General features: G+C 39.2%; 1 long non-coding RNA gene across 1 annotated transcript; it reads left to right on the forward strand.

The window, feature by feature from the left end:
• The first annotated feature begins 2,271 nt into the window (after nt 1-2,271).
• On the forward strand, nt 2,272-5,942 carry LOC110700938. The gene is made up of 3 exons (XR_002507287.1): nt 2,272-2,495; nt 2,950-3,040; nt 5,704-5,942. It is a non-coding gene; the product is annotated as an uncharacterized LOC110700938 (long non-coding RNA).
• The last annotated feature ends 18,280 nt before the right edge of the window (nt 5,943-24,222 follow it).

Here is a 24,222-nt window from a genome sequence, read left to right on the forward strand (position 1 = left end):
GAGTCTCTCTGGGCCGGATGCGCTTGATTCTAAGAGAGCCGTCTTCGGCTGTGGAGGTTTCGACCTGAGGATCCTCATCCTCCTCATGGTCTGTAAAGACTTCTGGGTCTTCACCCAGACGGTTAGGGGGTACAGACTCTTGAACCATCTTCGAGGTACTCTCCCCACAGACGGCGCCAAATGTTTTGGGTGTTTTTGTCCCTCGGGAGAGTTACGTCACGAAAACTGATCCGTCTTGAGCTGCACCTGCACAATAACGGAGACTCCGGGTGGTTGGAGCTCCGCCTCCGACGGTCAAGTTAGTAACTTGAAAAGGAATAAAGAGTACGGAAATTTAGGTGGGTATCTGCTCGGATTCCAAGCTCAGGTGTTTCTCTGATGTAAGAGAATGCAGGTATATTAAATGGTAAAACTTGTCCTCAAAATGAGGGACATCTCCCTATTTATAGGGACTTTGGGAATTGCCCCTGATTAGGTCACTGAACCCTAATCATTGGTGGGCTGCGCCGTTTTCCGGCGTTCTCGGGATTTGGGCCTGAAGGCCGTCTTTTCCCCTTTATTTCTGGAATGACACGTGTCAAACAGGGATTGGTCCATTTTGGACCAACTGACACGTGTCACCCTCTGATTGGGCCACGTGGCAGGGTAAAATACCCTAAACAACCTCCACCACCTTAATCCACCTCTTCTCCAGATCCAAGCCTACCAACCAAAAATCCACCACAGCCGCTCTTCTCCTTTTCCCCAAATTTACCCACACCACTTCGAAAACCTACCCCCACCACTCGTAACCCTAGACCTACACCACAAATACCTCGCTTTACCTTGAAATCCTAGACCCACTACCCTATCCTTATGCTAATTCCCCGAAACCAACCCCACAACCTTGTATTTGAGTAGGTGGAAAGTTTCTACCGGTGATGGAAAATTGAGATAAAGGTGCGTCCATAATTCTACTTGGAGCTTGCACATAGTAGATCGAGGAGGGAGAGAGAACAAATAGGTGAGACAGAAGAGATTGAAACTAGAGAGAGAATGGAGGGCCCAAAAATTTTCAAAGGAAAAAAAGGAAAGGGGGGGGGGGTGTCAGGTGCAAGTCACGTGGGGTAGGTCAATGCCGGAGTTTTGGGTCAACGCCGGAGTATGGACAAGTGGCGTTTGACAACAAATTTTCAAAATTGGGTGGTCGTGGGCAACATATTTTTAAGTGGGTGGTTTTTGACAAAAAAATGTTTTTAGCGAGTGGTTTTTGACAAAATTTCCTTTTAATTATTTAATTATTAATAATTACTTTTTTTTTAAAAAAAAAAAAAGTAACCAACTACATAATGACAAAGATTATACTTTACCTTAATAACCGGTTACCTTTTAATCTTACAAGTTAGGACTCATTTTGAGAAAGTATGTTATAAATATCGACTTATTCTGAGTTGATTGAAAGATTAACTTATTTTGAGCAGTTGGCTTATTCTAGACAAAATTTTCTTTTTCATGTACATTCTACTCTTTCTTCATACACGAAGAAATGAAGCAAGTAATAAGGGTACTCAAGCAAAGCTTGGGGAGTTAGTGGGGAACTCACCTTGTGACTTTGAGGTCTCGAGTTCGAGCCCCACCAACTACAAAATACTTGGGAGTAGAGGGATTCCCTTACGTCCCTTTTTACTCTCAAGCTATGACCAGCGGAACTAGGATGACTAAACCTGTGAGAGATGTTGGCTCAGTCGTAGGGGTGTGGAAAAAAACCGTAACCGTTAATTGGTATCCCCGGTTACTGTTTTGAGTAAACGGTTAACCGATGGTTAACCGTTAAGATAAACCATAACATTTTTATTTACCTTTTTTTTTTTTTAAAGAAAAAACAATATAAATAGTTATATAAGTTAATCCCAATTAATCTTTATCCTCTTGTTTACTAGGTGGAATTTATTATGTTTATATTAAATTATATATTAGAGTCAGAACTGTTGGAAGAGCAAAAAAAGTATTGATTTACAATTTAATTAATGGTTAGCGATTAACCGGTAGCCGTACCGTTAAGGAATGGTTAACCATACCACTAAGGAATGGTTAATATGTTCACCGTTCCTTAACGATACGGTTACAATTCATGGTTAACCATTTCTTAATGGTACAATTACAATTATAACGTTAACCGTACGCTTAACCTAATGTGAAATTGTGAACAACCTATTGAGGGTCTTCGTCTTACTTTAAAAAAAAAAAAAAAAAAAAAAAAAAAAAAAAAAAAAAAAAAAGGGTACGGAGTAGTGGAGTACGTGATTTGCCAATTAAAATCAAAATGAAAAGCTTTCATTTTCTCCTACACAAAATTAGCGAAAACTCAAATCTGGCATATAGCACTATAGCAGTAATAGCACTGCTCATTTACTAACATCCTCCCATTTTTCCATTTTCCATTTTCCATTGACGTGTACTTTGAATCCTCCATTGATACGACTTCTGCGCTTTCTCTCCATTGAAGCAGCTTCTGAGTAAGTTTTTTTTTATTTTTTTTAATCATAATCTAAAATTAGTTTCATAGTCAATTTAGGGTTCTTCTTATGTAAACTAATGAACTTTTGCTTAGGATTACTCAAGTTTGGAAGATTATAACTTGTGATTTTGTTGCTAGAATTTTTCTATGTGCAATTTACATATATATGCTTAACTGAGAAGAATTTATGCGATTTTTCAACCCTAATTTTGGTAATTGATTTGAGTTTGGTTGCTAAAATAAACGTATTGCAGGCTTTTGTTCAGCCAAAATAATTCCTTGATCCATAGAAAAGATCCATTTTCAAAGTTCCATATTGGAATTATTGATAATATATATAAATAAGCAATTTAGAGGTCAAACATCTAACAAATATTCATGATTGCCTTTTGGAATTATTGGTACTTATAAGTCCAAACCTTTTTATTTTATTTATTTATTTTTTGTGGCAGATGAAGTTCCTGGATTGGTATGTGAAGATTGCAGTGGGTTCTGCTATGATTGGAGCTTCCATGGAGTATTTCATGATTAAAACTGGATTCTGTGTGAGAAATCTCCATTTCTCCTTTCTTTCCGTTTTTTCCCGAAATTATATCATTTTTTCTTAGTTCTATTCATGTACATTTTGCGTTCAGAATATGAAAAAAGTGCCCAACTAGCAATCTACAATTTAACTGATGAATTGCCTCCATTTATCATGCTTTGTGAAGTGATATACGCAAAGATCGATCTGTATGAACTATGAAGATTCCTGCCGCTCTTATGGCTAGTATATATATTGCCAAAATTAATTGGTGAAAATTTCAAGATGATGATGTACCGCTCATGCCATTGAGAAGTTTAGTTTGTTTGCTTTATCAATCCGGACTTAATAACTGACATCTTCTCTAGTATCCAAGGCCCAGGAACCGTCAAAGCTTAGGTGTCATAGTTGCCAATTGACAAGACCCCCAAATACTATGGGGGCTTGCTTATTTACCTAATTTATTCATTAATAAACTTGATTTCCTTTTGTAGGTGGTTTTGGATCATACTATTATCAAACATCTGATTTTAGTTATACATGATAACTGACTGAGAGCCCTTTATTAAATAGCAAATTATTCCAGCTATTATAATGCTACTACAGTTAGAGTCGATTCAGGATTTGTCTATAATGTGTAGAAGGGTTTGGCCTCATGAACCTTCTAGAGTACATCTGATATGTGGTTCTAATTTTATATCTTTAATCTTGGGGCCATTAGCGGGATTTTAAATTGGTTTTGATGAGGATGTTGTACATTTGCAGATTTTGTAATTTGCTTGAGCTGTGTTGGCTATAGGATGATTACTATCTTATCATATTGGGGAAGTAACCTCTGCGTGAAGACTGAGATTTTATAGGTGTCATGTCTCACGCCCACTCTACTTGACCTGCCTAATATGTCATATTAGATATTTAGCATTTATTTGGGCAAGGTTGGTTATTGATAAAAAAGGGATGCCTCATTTTAATGCCATGCTTATAATTGGATGGCTATTGTTTCAAAGTACCACGATGGATAATGAAGCAAATTCCTCTGTACTTTGACGATGGTTAATGTCATTACTCATAACTACTGATATTCTAGTACCATGAGGATGAATCTCCTTTTGGTTTCCACCTTCCATCATCACCATCCAATATTTTCATGTGCTCTTATGTGTATGAGTTAGTCTCTTTTTTGCTGGTATAGGTCAGAAGTAGGGATGTCAATGGGTCGGGGCGGGGCGGATGTTGGCCTTCCCATCCCCATCCCCACTTAATATTTTCATTCCCATCCCCATCCCCATCCCCGCGGCGGGTCCAATTTTCATCCCCATCCCCGCCCCACCAGGTACAACTCCAAAACCATCCCCGCCCCACCCCCACTTGGATATCTATCCCCACCTAATCCCCACTTAAGACCCGCCTAATCCCCACCCAAGATCCACCTAATATCCGTATCTCAAATACACAATCTTACATAATTAATACGAATTATAAAATAAAACATTCTATACACATTTTTGTGTTATAATATAAGTGTCGTACAAAGTACTATAACTAATATTTTATTTCATGTAATTATTTTATAAATAGAATAAAAGTATGTAATTTTGCTTTAAAAGATATATAGATGTGGGTATGAGGTGGGGATGGGGCGGGTACGAAGTGGGGCGGGTACAACTTAAAATCCACCCCCGCCCCATCACCTATGGCGGGTATGGTTTTTATCCCCATCCCCGCCCCACCACCCGCCAAACCGAGACCCATCCCCGCCCCATTGGGGCGGGGATGGGGCGGGTCTCCTACTTGACCCGCCCCACCGACATCCCTAGACAGAAGCATTGTTAATTTGCTAGTGCAAGATTGGATATTGGAATGTGATTCACTTAGGTTTGTAAAGTATGCCAAAATTATTACTCATGCATTAAGTTGCCTTTTTCAGTTCACAATTCATGTGGGGATTATTAAATCAAAAAACACTGGTCATTAGGTCAATTGCTGCTTGAGTCCTCTTAATTTATTCTTTTCTTTGATATAGTACACATCCCTTCTTGTTAGTGACATAGCCCTTGGTTATTTCAGGATAGATGCTTTATTCATGTTGGCATGTTCCAATTCAACCTCCTCAGGTCTGGTATTTTGGGTGCAAAATCTATTATGCATCCGGGTGCACCTACAGCTATTATCTTACTCATTGGATGGCTACAATTAAAAACCTTTGGGTGTTTAAATTCTATTAAGTGCATTTGCTTCAAAAATTGAATGCAGACTTGATAAGTTGAGATCTCGAGGATTGCAGCTGTTATCCATGTTCAGATCCTAATAGTAATCTGAATTAGAGTTTTATGTTGGACATGTCTTGGTATGTGCTCGAGGATTTATTGTTGATATCCTGTGCTTTAGATAAAGGGTTTCATCCCTGGAATATTGTACATAGCTGTGGTTTGGGCGTTTACTTGTTTTAGTTGTTTTCTAGATTTGTGTTGATTGATAAAGACGTAAGGTAAATAGTCCTTCCGACCGTTTGCTAGGGATTTTAAGGGTGGTTGTGGTTATATTAATAAGCCTAAAAAACTTGTGAAGCATTAAGCACACGTCAGTCATAAAACAAGTTTCAGGTATTCTGAAATGTATGTGCGTTGTGCAATATAAATTTAAATAGCTTTCAAGTTTCCTAATGCCTTTTTTTTCAATGTAGATGACAAGGTAACAGTTCTGGAATCAGAAAAGCGGGCTTGGGAGAATTCACCAGAAGCTCAGGCTGCTAGAGAGGCTCTAAATCCTTGGAGACATATTGATGCCAAAGAAAATAAAAATTAATAACTTGTTTGTAGGTTACCGTTTGATTTACACAATATGGTGTTATGTATTTGTTTGATGACTTATTATTGTCAAACACAAATTCATTATGAAAGTACTGATTTTATTTGACGTCTCTGGTTTTGAGCTATTATGTTCAACTTATTATCTGTATCTTATTTCTGAATTAATAATGTTTCGTAAAAAAAGGAAAATTTGCAAATTGCAGCCATTTAACGTTCGTATTTTGCAAATTACAGCCATTTAAATTTTTTTTTGCAAATTGCAGCCCAAAAGTTCGTATAAATTGTAAATTGCATTCCGATTCAATTTTTTCATTGGTTTACATGTTGATAAATCTTCGATTAACGTTTTAGGGGTCATTTTAGCCCTTAGGGGCCCGAATTGAGCTCGGAATTAGCAAAAAAATAACGTAAGTGTCTCATATTTATAGTTTCCCACAAATCGATACACTTTTGTTACGCAAAACGAGATACTTGCGTTATTTTTTTGCTAATTCCGAGCTCAATTTGGTCCCCTAAGTACTAAAATGGCCCCTAAAACCTTAATCGAAGATTTTTCAACTTGTAAACCGATGAAAAAAGTTGAATCGGACTGCAATTTACAATTTATATGAACTTTTGGGCTGCAATTTGCAAAAAAAAAAATTTAAATGGCTGCAATTTGTAAAATACGAACTTTAAATGGCTGCAATTTGCAAATTTTCCGTAAAAAAATTAAAACAACTATGTAATAGATTTACAGATGTTATGACGGATGATTTATCAAATTTTCAGGTTAATCAAGCATGAACTTGTAACTATACAGGCCCCAATGAACAGAGAAGCACTTATCAGAACAATTTCTCTAAAAAAAACATGCTGTATTCTGCTAGGCAAAATCATTCCTTTGATCATTGCAGTTTTGGGATTACTCGCTCTACTCGAAACTTTGCTTCATTGTTGTAAAGTGAAAGCATAAATGTTGTAAAGTGAGCCGGAGATACCTAGGACCGAGGAACCTTACGAATTTGACATACCAAAAAAGATTTAACAGCCGCACGCAATTCTAGAGTGAGCCACCAAACCGAAATGTCTATTGGACCTAAATCCGGAAGCAAAGAGAGAAGAGCCGCACAATCAAAATGAATCCGAATCTTCAAGAATCCTTTGCGAATCGTCGCCTGAAGTCCCCATAAACAAGCTTGTAGCTCAGACTGTAATGTTGATCCAGATAAAAAAGCCCTACTACCTCCACCCAGAATACGTTATAACTAAACTTGTCATGTTTTTTACAACGATTAGTTTAACTACATTTCTATAATTAAATTGTAATAATTCAGTTCCATCATCTTTTAATTATGCTTTGTTTGGTTCCTAATTTTAATTTGATGGGTATGACATTGGATGTGTGTTAAACTAATAAATTAGAAACCTCCCTTTCTCCTCCCCCCCCCCCAACAAGGCAACAATCCTTGACTAACAAAACCCGAGGGCTCACAATCATAGTGATATATAAACAATTATGGATGATCAATTAGTTTAGTTGGTTAAAATCTTATGGGATGGTACTTAAGACTTAAGATGAAATCCTTTCAACATCATTTGCTCTTATTTAAGTGGATTGCAACAATTTAAGTGTGACGTAAAACAATTTAAGACGTAAAAAAAGTGTGACATGAAAACAATTTAAGTGGATTGCAAGAGTCCTCTCAAATCATCTTATTATTTAGTTTTGAACTCAAATATATATATTAAAAATTAATGAAAATGTCAAAGAGAGCAAGACTACTTCATTGCTATCAATATGTAAATTGCTCCACCTATTGACTTCCAATTTAAGGTGAAAATAATAAAGATTAGATGGAACTCCTTCAAGAATGTTGACTTTGATGGTGTATTGATGGATAAATTCTTAATTGCACAAAGTAACTTTTTAGATAAGATTGTATAAGACCACCTTATAGGTGAGTTTGAGTACAGAGAAAGAAAATTTGAAATAAAATCATATGCTATTTAGTCTAATTATTATAGTACAGTTTTATTTAGACTTTTTCATTTTTAATTAGTTTGTTTGATGTACCTTACCAAATAGAAAATTTTTAGGTTTTAGGTTAAGTTTGGTTTGCAGTCATATATGATCATTATTTTTTGTCATAAATGTTCGTGGTAGGCTTGAATTAATGAAATTGGTACAAGTTGTATACCGGTAAATTGGTATTTTAAAGACAAATTGGATGATTCCACCCACCCAATTGGACTCCCGGAGGGTATTAGGGACCATGGTAAACATTTCGGCAATTTTTATATCCGGGCGAAAAAAAGCCAAAAATTCCAAAATTGTAGGCTAATTAATATCCACGCTTTTTGAGAAATTTCGATTGTTTCGGGTCATATAATGTTGTTTGGAACCATATATGATCATTATATGTTGTCATAAATGTTCGTGGTAAGCTTGAGTTAATGAAATCGGTGCAAGTTGTAAACCGATAAATTGGTCGTTCAAAGGAAAATTGGATGGTTCCACCCAACTAATTGGACTCCCGAGGTATTAGGGACCATGGTAAACATTTCGGCAATTTTTATTTTTGGGTGAAAAAAAATTCAAAAAATTCCAAAATTGAAGACTAATATCCACGTTTTTTGGGAAATTTTGGAGGTTTCGAGTAAAGCTGTCAATTCGGATAAACGGGTCGGTTTTGGGTCGGTAAGAGTGGGTCGGGTTGGGTTTGGGTCGGTGAGAGTGGGTTGGTTCATGCTTTAGTCGGGTCACGTCATACTTCTTATCGGGTTTGGGTCGGGTTAATAACAGGTCGGGTAATATTCGGGTCGGGTGAACATTAGGTCGGGTTTAATTCGGGTTTTCATGGGATAAAACGGATTAGCGTAATTCTCGGGTTCGAGTCGGGTTCGGTTCAAGTCAATAATTTGCGGGTTATAATCAGGTCGTGTCATTCTCGGGTTTGAGTCGGGTTTGGTTCAAATCAATAATTTGCGGGTTATAATCAGGTCGGATCACTTTCAAGTCGGGTCATTCTCGGGTTCAAGTCGGGTTCGGTTCAAGTTAATAATTTGCGGGTTATAATCAAGTTGGTTCATTTTCAAGTCGGGTCATTCTCGAGTTCAAGTGGGGTTTGGTTCAAGTCAATAATTTGCGGGTTATAATCAGGTTGAGTCATTTTCAAGTCGAGTCATTTTCGGATTCAAGTCGGGTTATGTTCAAGTCAATAATTTGCAGGTTACAATCAGGTCGAGTCAATTCCAAGTGAGGTCATGTCCGGGTTCAACTAACTATAAATAGATAATTATCATTTTTATCAAGCTAATTACTACCTCTGTTTCTTATTATGTGCAACAAAGGGGTATTATTTGTGAGACATAAAATATTCCTTTGTTGCACATAATAAGAAACGGAGGTAGTATTTCCTTTGACTATAATTGTAGGGAAATAAATTTCAAGCTTTAATCCCACTAGCTTGAACCCCACTATGATCATACACTAAAGTACGGTGGCGTCCAAAAGGGAAGAAGATAGAGCAAAAGAGTCGCCAACAAGTTTTTTAGGAACTTGTAAATCGTTCATAGGATGAAGGTTACACCTCTTAACGATCCAAGAGATCGTCAACTCCATAAGGTCTTGAACCAAATAAAGGGTTCGGGGATGATGGTACAAATCCAACCTAAAAGAGATTGAACCTGCCCTAATAATAGGCCTCTACTTTATTCTGCTCGTATTCATGTGCGCTTTCTGATTAACATGCAATCAATAGGATTAACCCTAAACCTGTTTATCTATGTTGGTTGAATATAAATGCACAAATAAACTATTATTGGCGATCACTTGAAATTATAATCATATTAACCCTAGACAAGATTATTAATTATCTTATTAAGCATGATTACAAGTACCAATTCCCTTTAAACATGCATAAAGGTGTGATCAAGCAACAACAAAGAATAAATATCAAGCAACATAACAAATTAATTATAATCATTAGGATAAACATGAATAATAATAATCATAAAAATAATAATAATAAAATTATCATCATAAAATTAAATTATAATATTCATAATCATCATAAATCATAATAATTATAATCATAATCATGTTCATGTTAATAAAAATAGCAAGATCCTAGGCATGATACTAACAAGATTAATAACAAACCCTAGCATGTCACTAAGGAATAAAAATCAAATATTTAACCCTAACATGATACTAACAATCATAAATATTAGGAAAAACATAGGAAGCATCACAGGAATCATATTTAATATTAAAACTACCCTAGACATGATACTAGGAATATCATAATAACAATCTAATCATGATTTCTACATCATAATATCAATGAATCAATTAAAGCACTTACTTTGATGCCTCGTACCTCTTTCTAATAACAAAATACACACGTTAGTAACTTCAAGGAAAATAATAAACAAACAATTAAATTAAATAATTGAAATAGAGATTTGGGACCAAACCCTCAGAAATTAAACCTTTCACGTCTAGGGCGAAGGCAACTTCGAATATGGCTAGGTATTTCTAGATCTTGCGGATGCTGAATTTTGTATAAAAAGCAAAGTTTTTAAAAGAAAGAAAGAAAGAGATGAATGAATTAGATGAATGCTAAAGAATTAGTGATTTGCGAATGAAAACTGATTGTTGATGAATGGTGAGAATTGGTGAATGAATGGAGAGAATTGGTGAATCTTGGTGAATGAAAACGGAGTTTTTTAATACGATATTTATAGAGAAAATCAGCCAAAAAAGATAAATCAACAAAACAGAGTCTGACGCTCAGACTGGCGCCAACCCTGGCTAGCTGGCGCCAGGCGCCAAGGCCTGGGGTTAGGCGCCAAGCTTGATTTTAACGCGTTTTCAAAAATCCTATAAGTTTACCATACTGGAGGATAAAATAATATAATTTCTTCGAAAATGCTATTTGATTTTGATTAAAACTCTGAAAAGTCAACACAAGTCAATTTATCAATGCTAATTGAATTAGGAATGAAAAGAACCTTCTAGAAGAATCTAGGAGACTAAAAACATTCCTAATTGCATTAGGAATGATAAATCATATTAGGCCCTCCCCTAGATCATTGGGCCGCATATAAAGCTCAAACCGGGCCCAGTTTGGTAAATTGGCCATAACTTCCTTAATATTCATCGGAATTGAGCTTATAATATATCGTTGGAAAGCTCTTTGCAAGCCCCATCCAAATACACTACTATTTGACCCATATCATGGACCAACCAAACTGGATTGGTTGTTTTCTTAAAATAAGTTTTCAAAAACAGGGAGAAGAGAAAAGAAATAAAAACTCTCCGCAACACTAGACCTTCCACACTTTCACTTCATTCGATTATGATTCGACGTGAAAGGTACTCATCACTGGGTTTGTTTTTGGGGAGACACAAATGGGTGTCTACAGAAGCCCCCACTTCCATTCCTAATTGCATTAGGAATGATAAATCATATTAGGCCCTCCCCTAGATCATTGGGCCGCATATAAAGCTCAAACCGGGCTCAGTTTGGTAAATTGGTCATAACTTCCTCAATATTCATCGGAATTGGGCTTATAATATATCGTTGAAAAGCTCTTTGCAAGCCCCATCCAACTACACTACTATTGGACCCATATCATGGACCTACCATACTGGATTGGCTGTTTTCTTAAAATAAGTTTTCAAAAACAGGGAGAAGAGAAAAGAAATAAAAACTCTCCGCAACACTAGACCTTCCACACTTTCACTTCATTCGATTATGATTCGACGTGACAGGTACTCATCACTGGGTTTGTTTTTGGGGAGACACAAATGGGTGTCTACAGAAGCCCCCACTTTGACTGAGTTTGGAGAAACGCAAGTTTCGAAAACAAAAGTCAAAGTATCGATAGGGACGGAGAATGATTCAGAACGTTCTGCGATCCTAAATCAATCTTTTAACGCCGATACTTGCAAACTAGCGTCAGTTAAACAGATAAAAGAGTCAAGAAACGCGTATCTTGCACCGTCGAGCACACGTCTCTGAAAGTAATCGATTCGTTTTAATGACCTCCTGCAAGCTAGAGAATGCCATTCCGCTTGAAAACCGCTATGCCTGTAACTGTTTCCAAATAGAAGATTGCTTTTCCTGAAACGATCCTCCCCGCAATGATAATATTCCACATCCTAGGGAACATTATCGAAGATTATTTCTCTCGAAACAATCCTCATCCGCATTGATAATATTCCACATCTTAGGGAACACTATCGAAGATTATTTCTCTTGAAACAATCCTCATCCGCATTGATAATATTCCACATCCTAGGGAATACTATCGAAGATTATTTCCCTTGAAATAATCCTCATCCGCATTGATAATATTCCACATCCTAGGGAATACTATCGAAGATAACTTCGCCCGAAATTACCTTAATTGTTCGTGACAACTCTCCGCAAGCTAGGGAACGTTGTCGAAGATATCTTCTCTTGAAGTCATCCTCATTTGATGCGATAATTTTCCAAAGGAAATTACCGAAGATCCACGCTCTTTAAAAGTCCGCCTGAACTTTGCTTCCGCTATGCCTGTACGTCGGCGCTTCCGTTTCTTTAAACATGTATGTCGGTGCTCTTTTGCTCTTGAACCTATATGTCGGTACCTTTTTCTTTTGAACCTATAGATAAGCCGTCTTATCAAGGGTTGAGAGAAGAGTTTAGGGTGTGTTTTGATGTTGTGCATGAGTTTTTAATAGCTTTTGTGAGTTTCGGGCGGTGATCTCACTTGTGTGCAAAAGCCGGGATTTATAGGTGTTAGTGAATGAGTTCGGGAACTAATGAGGAGGATTATAGAGTATGGACCTTAGCTCGTGATTTGAGAAGCGTGATGGAGCTTGGAAGAGCAAGGGAGAAAGCTTGAGTAAAGGTGAAGCAAAGCTAGAAGAAAGAGCAAAGAAGACAGCAGAAGACAGCAGAACCGCTGCCAGGGCCGCTGGCAGCTAGCCAGAGCCGCTGGCAGCGGGTCAGCCAGAGAGGACGAAGTGTTTTGCTGCTTTAGCCGCTGCCAGCGGGTCCCGAGCAGCTGGCAGCGGGTCTTCCAGATTTCGGGGCCTGTTTTGGTTATTTTTCAGTAGTTTGCTTTGTCTTGGCTCGTGTTTTGTATTTATTTATTATTTTTATTATTGTTTATGTTATTTTAAGTATGGAAACATATATATAGTCTATTTTTATGAAAAGTTAGCTAGGAGAATTAAGTTAGAGAGAAGTAAAAGTTTTCTAGGGTTCTTGGCAAATTTCAGAAATCTTTGTTTTTGAATTAGAATCCATGGAAGCTTAATCTTCCGGATTCTTGGTTAAAGATTGAAGCTTTTGGCTACGAATTGTGAGATTTCTCTTCTCTTTATTATCTATTGAATGTTTATTATTCCTTTGAATTATTTAATGATTTGCTTTAATCAATTGCTAGGTTAGAATTGTTAGATTCGCTTGCATCTAATTAATCTTTCCAAAGTAGCAACTTTGGGTTATGAATGCATGCTTTTGATTGATAACTTAAAGAGGGAATAATATTATTGAAGAAATTAGACCGCTTGTGTTAATTTATTCAATCCTTGTTGATTTCTCCGTTTATGTTCTTCTTGTGGATGATTTAGAGCGCTTGTCTTAAATTATACATTAGAAAGGGTTAGAAAGGAGCGCTTTGCTATTTCTAACTAGCTTATGAGAATTTAGAATTTAGAATTCTACAACAAGGTGTTCAATAGTGTTTGATTGAAGAGGCTTCTATGATCAATTTGTATGTTCAATTGTGGATTTCGCATAACCAAGACCGTTATTCTCATTGATTGCATACTATTTACGTTCATTGTTCTGATTTAGTTTAATTGTCACCATTGCTTGTCAAAACCCCCTTGTTACTTAGATTACTACGTTCCTAGAGTAATTCCACTTAGGTTTGCAGTTATTAGTCCCTTTTTCCCTGTGGATTCGAACTCGACTCCCCTAACTACGTTTATTTGCAGTTAGCTTAGTTGTGATATTTTTGGTTGCATACGACTGAGGCACACCAAATTTTGGCGCCGTTGCCGGGGACTTAAGGCGTTACTTTTTAATTGTTTATCTTAGTAGAATTTATTTTAGGACTGTTCTTAGCTATCTTTCTTTGTTTGTTCGCTAGGGTATGATAAGTACCCGTTCTGCTAACAAAGAAGTTTTGCAGTTTGATCCAGAAATTGAAAGGAATATTTCCAGGTTGCGAAAAGAGGCAAGAACAACCCCCAGTGAATCAACGTACTCCTTCAATATTCAAGAAGAAGAGGAGATGGCTGACAATCGAACTCTAAGGGAACTCACAGCTCCCAACTTGAACCAACAACCGTTGTGCATTGCATACCAGCAGTTGGAGGAAGGTACTAATGTTGAGATCAAATCCGGTCTAATTCATCTATTGCCGGCATTCCATGGCATGAAAGGCGAAGATCCGAATAAACATCTGGCAGAATTTCATGTGGTTTGCACTAGCATGAAACCGATTGGGATGACTGATGAACAAATTCAGTTGAGAGCATTTCCTTTTTCTCTCAAAGATGCAGCAAAGGATTGGTTTTACTATCTTCCCCCAGGTAGCATAACAACTTGGGCAGATTTAAAGAAGTGTTTCCTTGAGAAGTACTACCCAGCCACTATTTCTGCAAGCCTTAAGAAAGCTATCAGCAATGTGGATCAGAAGGAAGATGAATCCTTGTATGAGTATTGGGAGAGATTTAAGAGATTGTGTGCTAGTTGTCCTTACCATGGGTATTCCGATCAAGACCTCATCCTATACTTCTATGGAGGTCTAACTGATGATGACTTGAGGATGGTGAATGCAGCAAGTGGTGGAGGGCTAGTGAATAAGACTCCAGGAGATGCAACTAGGTTGATTGCAGAGCTAGCAGAAAATTCTAGGCAATTCAGTCAGAGAACTCCCACGCGCCGGGTGAATTTAGCAAATTCGAATACAACTGAGTTAGAGAGTCAAGTAGCTGATTTGACTTCTATGATGCGTGAGTTCATGGTGAACTCAAGGAATCCACAGCAACTGAATGCTTGTGGTTTATGCACCTCCATGGGACATCCCACTGATGCATGTCCTCAATTACAAGAGGAGCAGAATGAGCAGGCCAATGCAATGGGTTTCCAAGGGCAAGGTCCTCAGAGAAGATATGATCCATATTCAAATACATACAATCCAGGATGGAGGGATCATCCAAATTTGAGGTATGGGAATTCCCAGGGGAACCAACAACAACAGCGAAATGCTCAAGGCCAGCAGCAATATCAGCAATATAGGGCACCATTAGCCAAACCTCAAGGCCAAAGCTCAAATTCGAGTAATATGTCAACTGAAGAAATGATTAGATCACTAACTTCTAATGTTTCTACTATGCAGCAAAACATGGTGCAATTCCAGCAAGAAACCAAATCCAGTATTCAGAATTTGGAAAGTCAAGTGAGCCAAATTTCAAGTGCAGTGAGCAGACTTGAAGCTAAAGATTCAGGAAAACTTCCATCTCAAATGGATTTGAATCCTAAGCAACAAGCCAATGCTATTACATTGAGGAGTGGCAAGGAGCTGAAAGAGACTGAAATTGCAACCAAGAGGGCTGAAGAGTTGATTGGAGCTGAAGATAAGGAAGTGGAACATGAAGCTGTAGCAAATCCTCCCACTTTTCCATCTTATGAACCCACACCACCTTTTCCTGAAGCTTTGAAAGAAACAAAGAGGTATGAGAAAGACAAAGACATCTATGAAACATTCAGCAAGTGTGAGGTAAACATTCCCCTTTTGAATTTAATAAAAAGTGTTCCTCGATTTGCTAAATTTTTGAAAGAACTGTGTACTATAAAGAGGAAGCACAGGTTAGGAGGGAAGGAAAAAGTGAAAGTGAGTGCTCATGTTTCTGCAGTTTTCCAAAAGAAACTTCCTGAAAAATGCAGTGATCCTGGTATGTTTACTGTTCCAGTTACAATAGGGGACACCACTTTTCATAGAGCTATGTTGGATTTGGGTGCATCAATTAATGTTATTCCATATTCCCTGTTCAAATCTTTGGAACTTGGACCTTTACATGAAACCGGGGTAGTGATTCAATTAGCTGATAGGTCAAATGTTTACCCTAAGGGAGTGGTGGAAGATGTGCTTGTGAAAGTTGATGAACTAATTTTTCCTGCTGATTTTTATGTGCTTGATATGGAACATGATAGACAAGCAGTTCCCATCTTGTTAGGAAGACCCTTCTTGAAAACTGCTAGGACTAAAATTGATGTTTTTACTGGTTCTTTAACTATGGAGTTTGATGGGCAAGAAATTGTGTATAACATCTATAATTCCATGAAATATCCTGTTGACACTCATTCTTTGTGTTCCATTGATATCATTGATCCTATAGTGCAGGATGTCTTCGATGTTGAGGGCGAGGATGCGCTCCTCACTTCCATTTCTAATGATTTATCTGCTGATTGTTTGGATATCCCTTTGCCTAATAGTGTGCAGATGATGGTAGCAGAGTTGAATAGCCATTCCAAGCTCCCACTTAGACCACCAGGTTCGACACCTACCCCATTGACAGTGCCTACTGATAAACTCTTACCTTCTGTTTTGCAAGCAGCCCAGGTGGAGCTAAAACCACTTCCTGATCATTTGAAATATGTGTTCCTTGGTTAGAACGATACTTTACCTGTTATAATTTCAAGCATATTGACCAAGGAGCAAGAGGACAAGTTGGTGACAGTGCTGAAAGAGCACAAGTTAGCTATTGGATGGACCATTGCAGACATTAAGGGAATAAGTCCATCCACTTGCATGCATCGTATTCTGCTAGAACATGATGCCAAACCTGTGAGGCAACCTCAGCGTCGCCTGAATCCTCCCATGATGGAAGTGGTAAAGAAGGAGATCATAAAATTATTGCAAGTAGGAATGATATTTCCTATATCTGATAGTAAATGGGTCAGTCCTACGCAGGTGGTTCCTAAGAAAAGTGGTGTGACTGTGGTAGAAAATCAACAGGGTGAAATGGTTCCTACTAGAGTTCAAAATGGTTGGCGAGTTTGCATTGATTATCGTAGGTTGAATGCAGTAACTAGGAAAGACCATTTCCCTTTACCTTTTATTGACCAAATGATCGAAAGACTTGCAGGGAAATCATATTACTGTTTCCTTGATGGGTATTCTGGGTACATTCAAGTGCCCATTGCACCTGAAGATCAAGAGAAGACAACTTTTACATGTCCTTTTGGCACATTTGCGTATCGACGTATGCCTTTTGGACTATGTAATGCACCTGCAACCTTTCAGCGATGCATGATGAGCATCTTTTCTGAGTTCGTTGAGCATTTCATGGAAGTATTTATGGATGATTTCACTGTTTATGGTGATTCTTTTGATAAATGCTTGCATCACTTATCTATGGTCCTTAAAAGATGTATTGACTCTAACCTCGTCCTAAATTCTGAGAAATTTCATTTTATGGTCCAACAGGGCATTGTGTTAGGTCATGTAGTCTCTTCTAGAGGTATTGAGGTTGATAAGGCTAAGATTGATACTATTCAGTCTCTTCCTTATCCTACTAATGTGCGTGAAGTGCGTTCTTTTCTTGGCCATGCAGGTTTCTATCGTAGGTTCATTGAGGGATTCTCAAAGCTTGCGAATGCTATGTGCAAATTGCTGCAGAAAGATGTGAAATTCCACTTTGATGATGATTGCAAGAAGGCTTTCGACGAATTGAAGGCTAAGCTCATTTCTGCCCCTATCATTCAAGCCCCAGATTGGTCTCTACCATTTGAGATAATGTGTGATGCGAGTGATTATGCAGTTGGAGCTGTGTTAGGCCAGAAAGTAGGGAGGGCATCTCATGTGATCTATTATGCCTCAATGACCCTCAATTCAGCCCAACGAAACTACACTACCACAGAAAAAGAGTTGTTAGCTGTAGTATTTGCTCTAGAAAAGTTTCGATCTTATTTGCTTGGTACTAAAGTAATTGTTTTCACTGATCATGCAGCTCTTCGCCACTTGATGACGAAGAAAGAAGCCAAACCAAGACTAATAAGATGGATTCTGCTCTTATGTGAGTTTGAGTTGGAAATCAAGGACAAGATAGGCGCGGAAAATCTAGTTGCTGATCATTTGAGTCGTTTGTCCCATATTGTTGATCAACCATCATTTCCATACCAATTCCTAGGAGAATTTCCGGATGAATCTTTACTTGCTCTTAAGGATTTGCGGCCTTGGTTTGCTAACATTGTGAATTTTCTGGTTTCTCAACAGTTTCCTCCAGGTTTCACAAAGTCTCAAAAGGACAAGCTTCGAAATGATGCGAAGTACTATGCATGGGATGATCCATACTTGTGGAAGTTCTGCTCCGATCAAATCATTCGCATATGCATTCCCGAAAATGAGGTGATCCCTATTCTCACCTTCTGTCATTCTCATGCTTGTGGCGGACACTTTGGAGCCAAACGCACAGCAAGGAAGGTTCTCGACTGTGGTTTTTACTGGCCAAGTTTGTTTCGAGATTCCTATGGATTTTGTAAATCTTGTGATAATTGCCAGAGAGTAGGTAACATTTCCCAGAAAAGTGAAATGCCCCAATCCTCTTTACTATATTGTGAAATATTTGATGTTTGGGGTATAGATTTCATGGGACCATTCCCTATTTCTCACGGTTTTACTTATACACTTCTTGCTTGTGATTATGTGTCGAAGTGGGTGGAAGCAATACCCACTAGGACTGACGATTCTAAAGTGGTTTCAGGTTTTATCAAATCTTACATATTTTCTAGGTTTGGAATCCCGAGGGCGTTGATAAGTGACCGAGGAACGCACTTTTGCAACCGTACAGTGGGTGCTATGTTGAGGAAGTACTCCGTTCACCACAAAATCTCCACGGCTTATCACCCACAAACCAATGGGCAAGCCGAGGTGTCCAATAGAGAGGTGAAGTCAATTCTGCAGAAAACGGTGAATCCGGATAGGAAGGATTGGAGTTTGAGGTTGGAGGATGCTCTATGGGCGTACCGCACCGCATACAAAACACCTATCGGGATGTCCCCTTACCGCCTTGTCTTCGGAAAACCGTGCCATCTTCCGGTTGAGCTTGAGCATAAAGCATATTGGGCGGTTAAGTCATTTAACATGCAATTGGATGAAGCGGGTGAACATCGGAAATTGCAACTCCAAGAACTAGAGGAGATCCGGCTTGAGTCCTATGAGAATGCCGATACTTATAAAGCAAAGACCAAGCTATGGCATGATCGAATGATCACGCGGAAGGAGTTCAAAGTCGGTGACAAAGTCCTCCTATATCAATCCCGACTTAGATTATTTTCGGGAAAACTTCGGTCCCGTTGGGAGGGCCCTTTTCAAGTGGTGAACGTATATCCGCATGGAGCAGTTGAAATTCAAAGCCACGAGACTGATAAGGTTTTCAAAGTCAATGGACAAAGGCTCAAACCCTACTTCGAGGGTTTCAAAACCGAGAACGTGGAGAGCATCGATCTCTACGAGCCATCAATGGAGTAGCGAAGTGGGATGAGCCGCGTCGAGCCAACGACGTAAAACAAAGGCGCTAATCGGGAGGCAACCCGATCGAAAACTCTTCCCCATTTCTTTTCGTAGTTTATTTCTTTTTTTTTTTAATTTTTCTTGTGATGTGAAGAGTGTTTTTGTTGTTTCTATGTAGGTGGAGGCCTCGGGAGCATCTTTTATGCCCGAAACACAGCAAAAACAAGCTGAAACAGAGCCAAAGGGGACATTCCCTGCTGAAGCCGCTGGCAGCTGCTCTGCAGCCGCTACCAGCGGGTCTTCAGGCAGCCCAAAAACCCCAAGCTTTGTCCCAGCCGCTGGTAGCTGCTGCAGAGCCGCTGCCAGCGGCACCCCCCCTCAAAAAAAAAAAAAAAAAAAAAAAAAAAAGGAATCAGTATCAGCCGCTGCCAGCGGGCCTCAAGCCGCTACCAGCGGGCCTCAAGCCGCTACCAGCGGGCCTCAAGCCGCTACCAGCAGCTCCACCAGCCTCCCCGATATTTTCCCCCTTATTTCCCCCTTTCCAACTCCTACCTTCATTACTCCTTTCGTAAACCCCAATTCCCACAAACCCTTACTCCTTTTCTCCTCCTTCTCTCTATTCTTTCATCCCCTTACTCCAATTGCACCGATCCCCTACCAATCTCCCTTTCCCAAGTCCTTGCCTTTCATCCACTCCTCAATTCCCATCACAATTACAACCTAGATTTTCCATTTTCTCTTGATTTCAAGTGTGACATTGAGTTGGTTGTGAAGTTGTGCAAGTTGAATTTCTCGTAATTGAAAGTGAAGGTAAAGGTACAAGCATACAATTAGAGTCATGGGTAGGGATAACAAGAGGTCTAAGGCATCATCTCCATCAAGACCCCCAAGGGGCAAGAAGCAAGGTGCTTCTTCTAGTCAAGGTGAGGCACCTCCATTGCCTCGAGGGGATGGATTCATGGGTATGCGGTTGAATTCCAAGGAGAAGGGGATATGGACTAAGCTTCAACAACCACGACGAACGGTGCAATGTACCAAGTTTTTTGACTTAGAAGCTTTGCAAGAGCTAGACATGGAGGAAGTAGTGCGGCTCTTGCTAAGGAAAGTGGGTCTGGAGAATTTCATGACCAAATGCGCCCCCACCTATGTCAGGTATACCTATGAATTCCTTTCAACTCTTAATAAAGGACGTGATCAAATATCCTTTAATTTGAATAATAGGAATTATGTTGTGTCTTATGATGATATGCGAATGGAATTTGGTTGGGATGCACCCCCATTGGTGAACCATTGGGGTGATTATACCACGTACTCGTCCCGAACATTTTGGAGGGCTATAACTGGTTGTGAAGTTGACCCTCATGGTGATCATAGCTTCAAGATCACTCACCCATGCCTTAGACTCGTGCATAGGTTTATTTCGTCCACTATTCTATGTCAAGGGGAAGCCACTAAGGTTCCCAAAATTACATTGTCTTATTTGTGGGCGATGACACCGGAGGGTGTCGGTACTCCCAATTGGGTCGAGATTTTTGTTGACAGTTGTGTAAAGGTGCGGTCAAACTCCAGTGGCCACATTAGCATGGGTGGCATGGTCTCTTTGCTTGCTTGTTATTTGAATGTTCCACCCCCTGAGGATCTTGTGCCAGTAGATTCGGCATACTTAACGTATAACATCATGACTCTGGTCAAGATCGGTCTATTATCGCGTTCCCTCGTCGCCGGTAGTTATTTCTGGCGATACGGACCACAGGGTTTGAACTATTTAAGAATTCCTCGTCCCGAGGGACGAGCATTACCTTTTGGCCCTGCTGCCGCAGACTTTTTCCTTGCGCCCGACCCGGATGTTGCCCCCTATTTGGGAGATGCCGAAGTAATAATTGAGAACATGGGAGAGGAGAATCCCGATGTTCATATGGGCGGAGATTTTGTTGATGAGGATGGGGGTGAGGATGCTGCTGGAGTGCAGCACGATGATTGGCCTCACTGGAGGGCTGATGTAGATGATAGACTAGAGGAGGTGTGCGATGGGATGCAAGAGCTGCTTGCATATCAGAGAAGCATGAGTCGGTTTTATACCGCTCAATATCTACAGTATGAGCCCCCAACTGAGGCGTTCATGGATCACCTGGCATCCCGTGCTTTGCGTCGTTCCGAGAGGCGTGCTTCTCGGGGTGATGTCGGCTCTTCTGGCTCTGGAGGTCCCTCTCATTGAGATGGTAACGATTTTCTTCCTTTTCCCTTACTTTTGTTTTCATTGTAGTTGTTCTTGCATCGAGGACAATGCCTCATTTAAGTAGGGGGGGAAGCTTTTCATTGCATATTTTTGAAATTTTGTATAGTTATCTTGATTTCATGTTTTGTATAACTATCTTAATTGTGGTTCAATGAAAAAAAAATGCAAAAAGAAAAAGAAAAAAGAAAAAAATTGAAAAAAAAAAGAAAGAAAAAGAAAAAGAAACCCGCTAAGCCGAAAACCTGAAAAGGCGGCTTAGGCAAAAATGGGGGCCCGGTTAGGTTGAAAACCCGAAAGGGCGACCTAAGCAAAAAAGTGGCTAATGAGTGGGTGAGAAAGTGAGATTTGGAAAAAGATGAGAGGCTAGGATGAAAACCCGAAAGGGCTCCTAGGCAAAATGAGAGAAGAAAGAGAAAAATTCGTGAATTTGCGCATCTATTTGTCGGAGTCGGTGTCATAAGGGGAGGAGAAATATGGAGGTGTCGGGTAGGTCTCATCTTGATGTTTTCGGGAGATAGTTGAAGTTCGGGAGAAGTGTTGATCATGCTTAGAAAGCTAGAGTTATTTTTCTTGACTTTTGAGTGTGGAAGTGTTTTTTTTTTGTGGACTTTTGGTTTAGTTGAGTCTTGTTTGCCCAATTTTATCAAAAGTTTCGTGTGGTAGGATAGTTGAGAATATCTATGCTCTTGGCTATGTGCTTGTTGTTCTAGGTTGGTTTTGGGGGATGAGTTGAATGTAAAAAAAAATTAAAAAGGGAGTTTGTGAAGTGAGAAGGCGGTTAGTTGGTGGTTGCTAGGATGTCTTCTTGAGTTTGAATGTGTAGAGCTTGTTCGGTTCCGCCATCTTCTGTTTTGAACCTTAATGGGGAGATGTGTTCTATTCTCTAAGTTTACTCGAGGGCGAGTAAAGGTTCAAGTATGGGGGAATTTGATAAGTCGTCTTATCAAGGGTTGAGAGAAGAGTTTTAGGGTGTGTTTTGATGTTGTGCATGAGTTTTTAATAGCTTTTGTGAGTTTCGGGCGGTGATCTCACTTGTGTGCAAAAGTCGGGATTTATAGGTGTTAGTGAGTGAGTTCGGGAACTAATGAGGAGGATTATAGAGTATGGACCTTAGCTCGTGATTTGAGAAGAGTGATGGAGCTTGGAAGAGCAAGGGAGAAAGCTTGAGTAAAGGTGAAGCAAAGCTAGAAGAAAGAGCAAAGAAGACAGCAGAAGACAGCAGAACCGCTGCCAGGGCCGCTGGCAGCTGGCAGCGGGTCAGCCAGAGAGGACGAAGTGTTTTGCTGCTTTAGCCGCTGCCAACGGGTCCCGAGCAGCTGGCAGCGGGTCTTCCAGATTTCGGGGCCTGTTTTGGTTATTTTTCAGTAGTTTGCTTTGTCTTGGCTCGTGTTTTGTATTTATTTATTATTTTTATTATTGTTTTATGTTATTTTAAGTATGGAAACATATATATAGTCTATTTTTATGAAAAGTTAGCTAGGAGAATTAAGTTAGAGAGAGGTAAAAGTTTTCTAGGGTTCTTGGCAAATTTCAGAAATCTTTGTTTTTGAATTAGAATCCATGGAAGCTTAATCTTCCGGATTCTTGGTTAAAGATTGAAGCTTTTGGCTACGAATTGTGAGATTTCTCTTCTCTTTATTATCTATTGAATGTTTATTATTCCTTTGAATTATTTAATGATTTGCTTTAATCAATTGCTAGGTTAGAATTGTTAGATTCGCTTGCATCTAATTAATCTTTCCAAAGTAGCAACTTTGGGTTATGAATGCATGCTTTTGATTGATAACTTAAAGAGGGAATAATATTATTGAAGAAATTAGACCGCTTGTGTTAATTTATTCAATCCTTGTTGATTTCTCCGTTTATGTTCTTCTTGTGGATGATTTAGAGCGCTTGTCTTAAATTATACATTAGAAAGGGTTAGAAAGGAGCGCTTTGCTATTTCTAACTAGCTTATGAGAATTTAGAATTTAGAATTCTACAACAAGGTGTTCAATAGTGTTTGATTGAAGAGGCTTCTATGATCAATTTGTATGTTCAATTGTGGATTTCGCATAACCAAGACCGTTATTCTCATTGATTGCATACTATTTACGTTCATTGTTCTGATTCAGTTTAATTGTCACCATTGCTTGTCAAAACCCCCTTGTTACTTAGATTACTACGTTCCTAGAGTAATTCCACTTAGGTTTGCAGTTATTAGTCCCTTTTTCCCTGTGGATTCGAACTCGACTCCCCTAACTACGTTTATTTGCAGTTAGCTTAGTTGTGATATTTTTGGTTGCATACGACTGAGGCACACCACCTATATGTCAGTGCCTTTTGCTAATGAGTCAATGCTTAGGCGCTTTAAGCTAAGTGAGACGATCTCTTATCAGGTCATTCACTTTATGTAATCAAGCCGATTACTAAATCATGTCAAATTGCTTAGAGGGGCTAACTGGAATACCAAGGAACCTGAAAATATTTTACAGAAGGCTAGCACAACCTCATCAGGTGGCTGGGTGCTTTGGCGTCGCTGAAAAACCATCAGCGCCACCTATTTAGCGTTACCGCCAGGCGCTGATGTTGGCGCCAGGCGCTGATGTTGGCGCCAGGCGCTGATGTTGGCGCCAGGCGCTGATGTTGGCGCCAGGCGCTGATGTTGGCG

Source organism: Chenopodium quinoa, unplaced genomic scaffold (genome assembly GCF_001683475.1).
Source record: "Chenopodium quinoa cultivar QQ74 unplaced genomic scaffold, ASM168347v1, whole genome shotgun sequence".
NCBI lineage: Eukaryota > Viridiplantae > Streptophyta > Magnoliopsida > Caryophyllales > Amaranthaceae > Chenopodium > Chenopodium quinoa.